Source organism: Culex quinquefasciatus, chromosome 2 (genome assembly GCF_015732765.1).
Source record: "Culex quinquefasciatus strain JHB chromosome 2, VPISU_Cqui_1.0_pri_paternal, whole genome shotgun sequence".
NCBI classification, from domain to species: domain Eukaryota; kingdom Metazoa; phylum Arthropoda; class Insecta; order Diptera; family Culicidae; genus Culex; species Culex quinquefasciatus.
In genome coordinates, this window is record NC_051862.1 from 143,605,337 (window position 1) to 143,617,435 (window position 12,099).

The 12,099-nt window shown below is 36.9% G+C and overlaps 1 protein-coding gene across 2 annotated transcripts in view; it reads right to left on the reverse strand.

The window, feature by feature from the left end:
• The window catches only part of LOC6046701, a 41,399-nt gene extending 32,749 nt beyond the window's left edge, over window positions 1-8,650 (reverse strand). For both annotated transcript variants that reach the window (XM_038254919.1, XM_038254918.1), the window contains exon 1: window positions 8,345-8,650. The gene's annotated coding sequence lies outside the window, so the exon portion shown is untranslated. The remainder of the gene's footprint in view (window positions 1-8,344) is intronic.
• Between the last annotated feature and the right edge of the window lie 3,449 nt (window positions 8,651-12,099).

Genomic DNA, 12,099 nt, shown 5'->3' on the forward strand with positions numbered 1-12,099 from the left:
ACACACATTTGAATATTGCTTTCCGAAACTGCCTCCCAGCGTTGTCGACTTTGGCTTAGCCCAACGTTGGAGCCGAGTGCAACCGGTTAGACGTTAGGGTGGGCTCCTACCGAGGCTGGTTGGTTGGTTGGTTGCGGAAATAGGTCATGGCTAGACTCCAGCCATTGCTCGGGATGCTGTGTGGGAGGAAAGTCTTTTGAGATTCTCCACAGGGGAGGGGGAACGGAAGGGGGGAGTGAGTAGTGAGTGGGGTTGGAAAAACGAAAAACAAGAGGACAAGGAAATGTGCATGCAATTTCGGTCTCGTTTTGCTCTCCCTCTGATGTACTTGTTGTTTTTGGGGACAGCAGAATTGCAAAAGAACAAAGGGCATGGTGAGGGCTTGGCTAACGATTTTCATTTTCTTTACAAGTAATCCAACATTAAATTTCAATAATAAAGCAGTTAAAAAACAGATCTCACAAATCATTTACTACAATATATTTAAATGTATTTGTTTAACAAGTCAATTAGAAGCTTTTGTTTCCTTCCCTTCAATACTTTCTCTAACAATAATGATTTTCAAAGATACACTTTCACATAGGACTGTAAACAATAATAACTGTTAAAATTTGCATCTATAATCAACACAGATAGGAAAAAGATATGAACCTTGATCATAAAATCATTTCATTTTTTTGCTGTCCCTCGAGTCTAACCAAAGACGAGGGGGGCCAAAAAAAATATAAATTGAAATAATAAACCAATTTTTTAAAATTTGGATGAAAAAAGGGTCTTAAAACGCATTTTACACGCATTCGGTTGTTAGTTTTCAAAAAAATTGATGTATTGACCGATTTTTTTGTCACTCGGAAAAAAAAACTTTTAGGGGGACTGTAAATTGGTTTTTCATAAAAATTCAAATTATTTTTAAAAAAGTTTAAACAAGTTAAATATGTTTTTAAACGCACCAGTGGTAACGCTTCCGTCTCGTAAGCGGTAGATCGGGGTTCAAATCCCGGCTCAGACCAACACAACTGGTGATCTTTTCCTTTCTGGAATCGATTACTTAGTAAAGGGAAGGTAGTGTATCGTCACATACTGGACCTTATCACGACACCTTAGGGAGGCGACCTATGGAATGTTAACATTAACCTTAACATGTTAACATTAAGTTCAGAATGAAAGTGCCACTGAATCCGCTTTGTAAATGCCGGCCCCGATACTCTTCAAGGGTGTTCCCTTCAGGAACTGGGAAAGATTTACTTAATCTGAATAAAATACTAGAATTTTCACAAAAATCGTTATATTCTTTTCATGATTTGCAATAATGGGTATCGAACAATTTACATTTCTGGATGTATTTTCACTGTTTCTGAGATTTTTTTAAATTAAATACTTAAATTTTAACATAACAACGTATTTTTTCATAACTTGCAATGTGGGTATCAATTTCATCAATTGCAATTTCACTTTTTTCATTGAATACCTTAATTTTCTAAAAATATCGTATTTTCTTAAAATACTTAATTTTTTATAATATACAATATCAAACGATTCGAAAATGTGTATTCATTTTCATAGGTTAAGAGGTTTTGGAGTACAGTATCTGAACCAAAAGAAGCATTAAAAAAGATTAGAGATTTTTTAGTACATGAGTTAAATTTTTCCATCCTTTCAGTTTTCAAATTTATTTTTTTAGGACAGACTTTTAAGAAAACTGTGTGTATTTCTTTCAATTGTTTTAGCTATTTTTTTTTTAGAATATGGGTACTATACCCACAAAAACTCTAATAAAAGTGTGATGCCCATACGCAAATTTTAAGATTTTTAGTTATTTAAAAAAAGTATTTTACAAAAAAAAATCTTTTGAAAATGAAAAGCATACAAAATTTCGCTTCGTTTGGTTTCATATTGCAAATCATGAAAATTTTATTATTTTCAAAAAAAAAACGATATTTTGTAAATTTTTCAGTTAAAAAAACTCTAATTACATTTAAAAAGCACACAAAATTTCATAGGGTTAATTTTCATATGCTTAGCAGGTTAAGCACTCGCTCCTAATTCCATCCAATTTGCTGATTTTCACTATTCAAACAACTTCCTATTGATTGTCAGTCGATTTCAGTTGAAAACACTTTTGATGAGCTGTAATTGAATGTCAAATTGCTGATATGGCATCATTAGAGGCACGCTGGAATTAGATGCTGTTCCCCTATACCCATCAGGGTGGTCCAAATCCGGACTTTTTTGAGGCTACCCCCTGAAATCAAAGATTGACCCATCACTAGGCTTAATTCCAAATTTGAGCTCATTCTGACCACGAGAACCCCTCCCTCCAATCGCTTAAAGTTTGTATGGAAAAAATCGTCAAAATGTATGGAGAAAAGCAACTGTTTTACTTTTTTACCTGTGGAAGGCGCCATAATCATCCGATTCTTACCATTTCTCAAATGTAGAACCTTCATTAAATTTAGAACAACTTTCCCGAAGACACCATATTTTTAGGATTTTTTCCCCGCGAAGTTATTAGCGCCCAAAACTGACCATTTTTGCGCGGCCAGCTGTAAGGGGCTACCTAACAACGATGTTTATTTCCAATTCGTACAAGCACGTGCTCTCTCTCAGGTTCAAACTCTCTCACGAGCTTGCTCGCCTGCCTGTCTGCCTTTTTGCTTACAAGTGCGCGCGCTGTTTCTCTGCTTGGACTTTTGTCGTCGTCGTCGTTTTCGTTTGCCGTCCGCTGCGCTGCGATCCTGGCATGTTTATTATAATTTGCAACTAAAATAGCAGGTTTGATTTGAGATATATTTAGCATATAAATTTTTATATTATGCCAAAATAAAAAAAAACACTGAAAAAATAAAATTTCAAGAAAATACAGCTTAGCAAATGTCAGGTGAACAGGGTTTGTTTGTTTCTCCAAGCATTACAGGCAGTTGTTCGTAAATGCTTAATAAACCTAATAATAATTCAATTATTTAAAAAAAATCAGTTAATACAAATGTTGTTACATTAGGTAGTTTGCTTTAACAAAAAAAAATACTTTATTACAAATCAATACAAATTCAGGCAATTTTACAATAATTGCTGAAAATTTTCATTCATACTCTCTACAATTATTATTTTTTGTGCTGTCTGGACATTTCTTTCTGTGTTCCTCGACCACCTGCAACAAGTATTGCAACTTTTCTTCATTTTTGTCAGTTTACCTGTATTTTTTTGAAGAAAATTCAATTGCAATGTCCCTATTTCAAAAATTACTCAATAATACCAGATGATGATTCATGGATGAACTAATTCATCGACATTTTTAATCTTTCTCACACGCTCTGATAAAATGTTATCTATTGTTATTCACATATAACATTTAATTATACAACTCAAATCAAAACTGATATTTTAGTTGAAAATTATAATAAACATGCAGGAACGCAGCGCAGCGGACGGCAAACGAAAACGACGACGACGACAAAAGTCCAAGCAGAGAAACAGCGCGCGCGCTTGTAAGCAAACAGGCAGGCAGGCAGGCGAGCAAGCTCGTGAGAGAATTTGTACCTGAGAGAGAGCACGTGCTTGTACGAATTGGAAATAAACATCGTTGTTAGGTAGCCCCTTACAGCTGGCCGCGCAAAAATGGTCAGTTTTGGGCGCTAATAACTTCGCAGGAAAAAAATCCTAAAAATATGGTGTCTTCGGGAAAGTTGTTCTAAATTTAATGAAGGTTCTTCATTTGAGAAATGGTAAGAATCGGATGATTATGGCGCCTTCATTTTGACATTTTGACGATTTTTCCCATACAAACTTTAAGCGATTGGAGGGAGGGGTTCCCGTGGTCAGAATGAGCTCAAATTTGGAATTTAGCCTAGTGATGGGTCAATCTTTGATTTCAGGAGGTAGCCTCAAAAAAGTCCGGATTTGGACCACCCTAATACCCGTATTGCAAATCATGAAGTTTTTAGTATTTTTTTTAAAAAATATGGTATATTGTGAAAATTTTTATGCTTTTTTTTATTATGAAAATTTTAGAATTTTTAATATAACGGCATTTTGTGAAAATTTTAGTATTTAAAAAAACTTCAATAAAAGTGGGAAAGCATCAAAATTTTGCAACGTTTGAATTTATGATTTTTTTTTGTATTTTCGAAAAGATACGGTATTTTGTGATTTTTTTGCAGTATTTATGCTTTAAAACTGACAATGCTATCATTAAAAATATTCTTAGCGAAAGCATTGTAAATTTCAATTGATTTCCTGTTCATGTTGTGAGTTATCGCGATTACACAAAATAAAAAGCTTTGTAAAATGTGCAGTGCTAATGCCATAGACATACTCTCGAGTTTTTGGAGGCACTTTTGAAAAAGATATCGGGGTCCGTTGTGTGCTGTCATCGAGTGCGGATCGTTGTGCCTCGCATGTTCGATTTTTTGTGTTTTTTTGGCTGTTTTGAGAAATATTTGTTCCATATTTTGTGTGATTCGGTCCACTTTGGTGCTGGAATTGATTTTGCAGTCGAGTTTCCGGTGGTTTTGTGTTTGAATCCCGTTAAATTTGATTTTTCTATTAGTTTTTTCTGTCCATATTGATGATCTGCGCGGCGTCGGTTCAATTCGGTTCGGTGTGTGTTTGTGTTTAGTGTCGTCGGAAAGAAAAAGGAATGAGCTTGGTTGCCTGTATGCGTGCGTTGTTCAGCGATGACACGAGGTTACAGCAGGTTACATATGTGCCAGCGCAGATTGCGTTGGTGTAAGTGCGGTGGACACGGTAACGGGACTCTGAACGAAAGCAAAGGGGCGAAGGAGACGCGCAGCACTCATGAGTCTGAGAGAGCAGAGCGGCATCATTTTGTTCGGCAAGTTTTGTGGCAAACTCTGTGATCGTGGCGTGAGACTGGTGTCAGCGGGAGCAGCGGCAGAAACTGGTGAGGAAATTCCAATAGGAATTCAGAGTGAGAGAGTGCACGTATGAGGGTTTGCGTGTTTGCATGTGAGAGTACAATTGAGCTAGATTCAGTGTGGCCGGATTGTCCAATATTTTTTGAATCCTATTTTTTTTTCCATAATTTATACGCGTTGACTTTTGCTGAACAATCGGCTACTAAATGAGGAACTACTAAACGGTTTAGTGAATTCGCTACAATGTGGATTAAAGCCGTGACCAAAGTGTGTGTGTGTGTGTGTGTGTGTGTGTGTGTGTGTGTGTGTGTGTGTGTGTGTGTGTGTGTGTGTGTGTGTGTGTGTGTGTTTGTATTTGCTTGTTTGTATTTTCTGTGTCCATGTCAATAGATCTGATCGAAATGTTGTTTATTTTTATCCGGCTTCGTTTCGAGCGCGTCAGCCTTATTGTAACCATAGGATTTATCTCTTTTCCGTGCGTGGTTGATTAGACTTTACATTGCTTTTAAATATTTTCTCAATCTTCAAATGGCTTAATACTATTCTTTTTCCGCGAAATAATTCAAAATCGATCTATAATTAAAAATGTTTCTCTTGTGATTAATTAGATCATCACGATTGTGTGCGCGTCACGGTCGTCTCGCATGATTTTCGTTGCCTTTTTCGTCTTTGTTGTCCCGAGTCGCGAATGATTTTTCGGGCCGAAAAGTTGTTCGGTTTCGTTTTCGTCCAAAGTATGTTTTGCCACGTTTGCCGTCGAGTTTGTCACGCGATTTTATTGAATATTGTCCGATCAGATTCATGTAATATTCTCAATCCTTTGACTTGTTTATTTTATCAATTCGCATATTTTCTTGTATATTTTTATTTTTACATTTGTATATTGTTTTTAATTTAAAATTTAATATGTTTTCGCAAATCAAAAGTCCTTCCCACAGCACCAATGCTCGGAAGGCACGCGTTCGTTTAAAAACTTTCTAAATAATTAACAATGTATCTTTCCGCAGCCGGCTGCCTAAGATTTTTAAAAATTTCAACCGATAAACAAATTGCTTATGGTCGCATCACCTACCACAGTGAATCCTGACCTCATACCCATCTTACTAACCCCTCAAAACTCATGTGATACTTTGTCGGAGACGCAGTCGATTTGGCGGTCCCATCACTCAAGTATCGGACTAACATTCCCATCCACTTCCCCGTGTCTTACCACTGGTCGTGGCCGGCGTCGGTATTGATCAGCACGATAGGGACCTTTGAAAATTGCGAAGGGGTGATGATTGGTTCCTACTTTTCATCTGTGGTCCACGGAGCAATGTTTGGGGGTCCTGGTCAATAACGAAGTAGCAGCTACGGGTAGACACCAATGCTATGCTATGCTATGCACTTTTGAAAAAGATATCATAAAAACAAAAGGATATTTTTGAGACTTTCGTTCCTACGGAACTCCAAGTTTTTGGAATCAACAGATTTCTTGCTATAACAAACAAATTTGTTATTTAACAAACAGTCATAAATTAGGGGGACTAGTTCTAGAAGTTGTCTTATCTTAGGAAAACTCCCAAAAGTGATAGAAAGACCATTTTACGGTCAAGTGTGACTTTTTTTAAACATATATATTGGTCTTATTTGCAAGTTTGTATTCTTTCAAATATAAGTCATAAATTATTCAAATCGCATTTAATTTTAAGTTCAATGTGCAATTGTATGTTTATCAGATAAATCTTCAATTCAAAACCTTCACAATAATTAAACTTTTAATTTAAAACGATCAGCATTTTTTCCAGATATTCAGATTTAAAAAAAGAGAAAACTTTGCATAGCAAACTCTTTAGATTTTAGAAGACACTGTTTCTAGCTCAGAATGCATATTTAAAAAAAAACAAGTTGATCGTACAGATTTTTTGAATTTATCAAAGCGATATTTCAGCACCGTGAATGATCATAACACTTAGGGCTCTTGCATAAACTTCGCCACCTTCAATTGTGAAAAAAATGTTGAACTGTAAAATTGACGGACTTTTGAAAAAAAAATGATCAAAGTATATTAAAGTATTTGAATTTCATTATTTCAATATCCAAAAAACAACATGTTTAACTAGAGCAGAGAGGTTTTGCAACGTTTTCTTAAATTTTGGGCTTCAAATGTTCACCTATACCTATCAACCGGTACTTTGTTCTACAAATTCGGAGGAAATCCAGTTTTATTGTGAAAAGTTAACACGTAGCCTTAGTTTGCTGTTTTTGCATATAGGACATCTATGCGACCATGGGTTTACAAAACATGATTATATTTTTTTTGTATACCGTCGTCTGGGGTGACACTGAATCTAGGGGGTGAGATTGGGTCATACAAAAATGCTGACCCAATGTCACCCCTGATGACGGTGATTATCAAGTGATTATCAGTAGTTCTTGGTACAAGGTTTCCACGAATTACGAAGAACATGTACAATTGAAGTAGATTACAGACTTTAATCATGCAACAGTTCACAAGCTAACAGCTAACCATATGAGGGACAGATTGTAAATATCCCTGCCCAGCAATAGCAACAAGTATTGCACAAAAGAACCCTTTTCCCTTTTCTGTCTCATTGAAACACACACAGGACAGCACACGTGTGACGATGGCCGTCAGCGCTTGTAGCAAAATTGTTCAAAGGTTACTCAATGGAGAATGACCAATCATTTTTCAGTATCGAATGGTTCTCATCAATAACTAAGCAAAGCCCAGATATTGCACATTATATAACACAAATCTAACGAGGTTACGAAAGTCGTAAAAAGATTGCTAGTTGAATGTCATGGTCTATTGAAATTGTCGTTTGCGTCAGCGGAAAAGCGTGGGGTTTGCTAAAATTGCTGACCATGTCGCGATTGGACTCCCTGGATCAGGATAACAGGTTGATTTTGGCAAGGGTGATGTTTTAAACTACGATAAGGGTTTGGGGTGGGCCTCAGCAGTGTTCACCCCCCGCTTCCGGAATGTTATGAATAGTTTACATAATCGGCCAAAACTTTTCGCTTCATCCGTCTGCTACTGAGGGACCGCCGTCACAGTTTGAAGCTGAGCTGTTTGGGGGTGGTGATGGTTTTCAAAGTTATGAATATTGAATACTGATAAATCCTTGTGTGAGCGTGTGTAGTCCTTCGTTGACAAGGATTTTGTACCGGTTATGAAATGCTACATAAATATTTGAACACCCACACACTAACACACAAACACACGCGATGTTTAATATGGCACAGTACGCTGCCGGACGGGCCTCAATTTTCCAGTGGTTTTATGAGGTGGGGGTACGGACTCAATCAAAAGAGCCAAGTGGAGGTTTTCCAACCCACAAATTTCCTCACGAAAATCGCGATTATCGATTAACCAACGCTAGGACCCCCTCAAAATAGTTGCCCCAAGTCATTAGCATAATGATTTCTCCATTTCGCAACCACTCCAAACTAGTTTTTCCACTTACCAGGGGAAAGTTCGTGGAAAAATGGGCGTAGGACATTTCCACAGTGGAAGAAAAACGCTCCGCTACTCCCAGCAGGACTAATCCAAACTTTCACACTTCACTGTAAATTCACACTTTCCTTTGCACGAAAAACCCCCGAATCGCGGCAACCGGAAGAGGGCGAATCGCGGTGCAAAATATTTACGCCCGTGAAAAAAGGGCACCGACGGCCATATTTTGCTCGGAAAAGCGACTTTCCTTGTTTTGACGTGACGTGACTGGTCCGTACGAAGGCAATGATATAACTCCACAGAGGGATCCGTTATTTTCGCAGGACTCGGAGCATTCCAGCGCCAGACAGAGACGGGAGGTACAACAGCCCGCAAGGGTGAGCGCGAGGGCGCATCACTGTTTACGTCGAAGGGCGCAAACGCGAAGTTGGCCATCGTGCTGGTCGGTGTGAAGTGCGAATGTTTTGATTTCCAAGTGGTTTCCTTAAGAAGAAGGGACCAGGGTTTGGTGGAATGTTTATGTTGCCAGTACAGCATGCCGCCGGCATTGGCCGATGTGAGCGTGTTGCATGTTGAGGTTATGTTTTGGACCTGGTCACGTGGGCGACTGCGCGGCAACTGTCACTATAGGGGTAGATTTTTGTCAAACACTGGGGCCGGTTTGAAACAATCGTTACTATAAACTCAACCCCCGGTGGTTGGTCACTTTTTCGTTTGACACTTTTTTAGTTTGTACCCCGTTGGTTGGTCAAAGTCAAACTAAAAAGTGACGAACTGTCACTTCTTACATGGCACTCACGCACACTATCAAAACAAACGTTTGGTAGTGTGTGTAAACTCCGGGTAAAAGGGGAGTCAAACTAAAACGTGACCCCGTTCGTTTGACAACAGTTGGTGTCAAACCATCGGGGTTTGAGTGTACTCGATAAAAGTGCAGGTTACAGTGTTCATGTTATAGACATACCCAGTATGACCAGAAAAATTGTTAGATGGTAAAAATATTAAAAAAAAACAATCGTTTAAGAAATGTGTAAATGTCTGATTCTTCCGAAATGAAAATTGCTAAAAACAATAACTTATTAAATGTTAATGTCCAACTTCAAACCATACGTATCCAATTACAAGACAACCCACAACCCAAGTAACATTTTAGGCTTTATCAAAGCTGTCACAACCGCTATAAAACCTATCAGCCAAAACCAGCATTAAAACCCCTTAGTCGTAACAAACTCCCCAGAACCTTGATAAACCCCACTTAAAACCCAAAAGGACCTCCGCAAAAGGTTGTTACGGCCTATTTATAAAACCTACATAGGAGTTCAAGGCTTTACAACTGAATCCTAACAACATCCTAAAAGCCTTGATAAAACCTTTGTTAAAACCTAGTCAGGAGCTATGAAAAAATGACATTTCATACGTCTTCAAACGTCTTATGCCAAATAGATTTTATTTTGGCAAAAATAAGTCTTCGTCTTGCCAAATGAAATTATGGAGATGGTTTTCAAAAACGGCGATGATAAATAATAGATATTAGAGGTAATCCAAATAGTTTGAAAGCTAATTTCTCGCAATTGATGGCTCAAATTCAGCTGCGGTTGAAATTTTATTGATGTAGGGGAGATAGAGCCAAAAAATTCAACTCGCTTCTTAAAAAATCAATATTTTGTAATCATAGTGTTTAATGTTAAAAAATATTTTATTGCAATTCTTTGAAAAAAATGTTCAAAATATTTTTAAACATCTATCGCTATATTAATCATACCAGAAATTCAGCATAAATGTGTGTTTTCATCAAATTTAAATCACATTTTTCAGTTTTCTATTTTTTCAATCAAGATGGCGGTCAATCATATTCAATCAGAGCACGCGTTTAGCGCCATATTTATGCACTGCTATTTGGCCGCGATAAATGCTCTTTTAGGAGCTTATGGTTTTAAGTTAGCTTTTACATGCCTAATGGCACTTGACAGCTACAACACCCTAGGTTTTAACAAAGCATGCGATAAAACCGTTTGGCATGGCATTGCCATCTGGTTTTCAAGCCTCTATTAAAACTTTCATAAAACCTTATTGAAAGCCAGTCGGCTTTTATTTCCACCCGGTTTTATGTCCGAGGCATAAAACCCTGTTAGAACCTATTAACTAGCTCTTGCTTGTTGGTTGCGGTGAATGCCCAAATAAAACTATTAAGCAATCAAGATGCTACAATAAAACCTCAATAAAACTTCGTGGTGGCTAGTTGGTTTAAAAATGTTACTTGGGAAGTCTTGGCGGTATCGGCTCCAGCCGTCCGAATGGGAACGACATTCAAACTCTTTTTAAACGTAGAGGAGAGTGGGGAGACTTTATCCCCGGGGAGACTTGATCCCAAGCCTGTATCTCGTCAGCATGTGGGTAAAACAATTAGTTTTGTTCTAGAAAGTTGTGCGAAATTAACTAAAACTCATTGTAGAAAACACAGAAAAAAATTAAAAAATGTTTAGATTGAGTTACACACATTTTTCTGAAACGAGCTGCAAAAAACTTCCATGAGATCTTTTTTCTTTGTTTTGATAAGTATAGAAAACACTCAAAAATTATTAAAAAAATATTTTTTAAACATGAATTGTTTGATAAACATATCAACTCCAAAACCCTTATGCATTTGATGCTAAATTTATCGTCATACTATTTTTACAATCAATTGTTTAAAAAAGTGAGTTTAGGGAGACTTGATCCCTGCATTTTTACAGTCACTGGAATCAGCCTTAAGATTAAATAATTGGGCTGGGTTTTCATACATAGTTTCCTTTAGTATAGTTGTACATAACTTACTGCAGTTTGAACCTTTTTTCAAAAAATTTGTAAACAAAAATTTCCAGCTTTTGTTAACATGCTTAATTTTTGTCTAAAAAATGATATTTGAAGTTTTTAAATATTTTACATACTAAACTTATTATATTTTGAACACAAACGTACAGGTTTTATGTGAAATTGCTGTAACTTATAGAAAATTAAAAGTTTGGATGAATAAGAAACATTTTGTTTAAGATTTCTTCAGAATGTTGAAAGGGGGATCAAGTTACCCCTAACATTTTTAAAATGCCCGTTTAAAATATTTTTTTAAAACGCTTGGCATGATTCGAAGAGTTAATCTGATGAAATACCATTATTAGCCAAACATAGATGAACGTTTAAGCTTTCAACTCATGCAAAAAGTTTATAGTTTTGTGAGAAATTGACAGAGTTATGTGCGATACAAAAAAAAAGGGGATCAAGTCTCCCCAATCTCCCCTATACATTTTATCACAGTTCTGAAAAGTTGATAACATCACTCATTTTAGTTGTGTAATGGTCAAGTTTCAGAACCATTTTAAAGCAGCTGTGGTAAGTTGGATTTTTTAGAACTCACCCAAGTAACATTTTTAAACCAACTAGTCACCGCCTAGTTTTATTATGGTTTTATGGTAGCATCTTGGTTGCTTAATAGTTTTATTTGGGCATTCACCGCAAGGTATTTGGGCATTAAGCAAGATCTAATTAATAGGTTCTAACAAGGCTTTATGCCTCGGACATAAAACCTTGTGACAATAAAAGCTAAATGGCTTTCAATAAGGTTTTATGAGAATTTTAAGAGTGACTTGAAAACCCAATGGCAATATCATGCCACACGGTTTTATCGCATGCTTCTTTAAAACCTAGGGTGTTTTAGCTGTCAAGTGTCATTAGGCATGCAAAAAGCTTAATTAAAACCACAACCTCTTGAAAAAGCATTTAACGCGGCCA